Here is a 1,356-nt window from a genome sequence, read left to right as displayed (position 1 = left end):
GTCTTTCTTTCTTAGTGGAGGCAGTCTTGAGGCGTGGAGTTGACTTCCTTGCCCTAGGCATTCTCCTGGGTAGCCTTTCCACCTCATCCTCACCCACCAGTCTCTCAAGCTCCAAGGCCTCAAACCTGTTGTGTAAGGGCACCTGGAAAGGTGACGCTGGTAGGGAGGAGGGCTCCCTGCGACACCGAGCAGGGACCTGTTTCCATTCCTCCTCATCTCCTAGGTCCCCTTCCTCTGCCCGACAGCAACATGACAAAGGGTCCACCACTGTTTGGGGTGTCTCACCCCGGTGCCTTTCCTTCAGGACTTGCAGGGAGTTGCTCCACCAGTCTATATTCTGCTCACACTCCCTCATGGACCTCAACCTCTCCACCTCCTTGAGCTCTGCCACCAGGCTGACCAGGTCATCCACCTGCTCACACACCTCACACACAGTGTCTCTGCCGCCCTCGGGTGGCAGCAACAGGCTCAGGCACTCCGTGCATCCAGAGACCTGAACTGCCGCATTTTTGAGCGGGCAGTCAGTCTGGGTCGCCACAGACTTTCTAGAAAGAGCTTTCTGCCTAGTGCAGGCCACAGCGGTTTAGCTATAGGTAGACAGCCGATAGATGAGCTGTTCTCCTGAGCAGGAAGGGATGCTCTGCCCTCTCTGAGCGCGCAGTGCCCACGCAAACTGCCGCACCATTCTCTGTTTGCCCGTCCTGGTCGCCCGCCTGCTCCCTAGGGGCTGCCTTTGAAGGGCAGGGAAAGAGGCGCTGGTGGCTCCGCCTACGGCTCGTCAGCCTCTCTCAGGAGGGGCTGCCGGGCCCAGGCGGCTCTCTGGGCTGCCTCAAGTGGCCTCGATGCTGGAAAAAAAGGCTTGTTCCTCTCCACGGAAATCTTTAGTAAAAGGCGAAAGATTTATATGATCTGAAAAGAAACTAGAGTCATTCCATATGAACTCATAGATTACATATGCTACACCAGTGCTTCACTGGAACCCCACAGCCACCTGACTGGTGCATGCTCTGATATTACTACAGCTATTTCCCATGAAGGGCCCTATTTTTTGGAAACAACCTGCCAAGCTTTAAAAGCTTCCTCAAGCTGAACTGAAGTTCATTTAGCTGAGGAAAGCATATAGCATCTATGATCCTTCCCTTATATTTTTCAATCTCAAGGGTCCTTCCAGCATCTCGTTTCGCCTACTATTACCAGATTTAGCAGTCATGAATACATTTTCACATCAATGCATTTTTTGCTTTTTCCTCGCTTCTTTTAAACATTTCTGTCACGTGTTTCTTTTTATCATAGGGAAGCAGCTTCCACTAGCACATTTGTACAGCTATTACTGCCAGAGTACATCAAGTGCTCCAA

General features: G+C 52.0%; 1 pseudogene; it reads right to left on the bottom strand.

Annotated features, from left to right (window-relative positions):
* Positions 1-859: 859 nt before the first annotated feature.
* LOC125184321 (U5 spliceosomal RNA) lies at positions 860-921 on the bottom strand (annotated as a pseudogene).
* Between the last annotated feature and the right edge of the window lie 435 nt (positions 922-1,356).

The sequence above is a fragment of the Anser cygnoides genome, chromosome 4, assembly GCF_040182565.1.
Source record: "Anser cygnoides isolate HZ-2024a breed goose chromosome 4, Taihu_goose_T2T_genome, whole genome shotgun sequence".
In the NCBI taxonomy this organism is placed as follows: domain Eukaryota; kingdom Metazoa; phylum Chordata; class Aves; order Anseriformes; family Anatidae; genus Anser; species Anser cygnoides.
The sequence above is the reverse complement of the archived record's forward strand: the minus strand, read 5'-3'. Positions and strand labels throughout refer to the sequence as shown.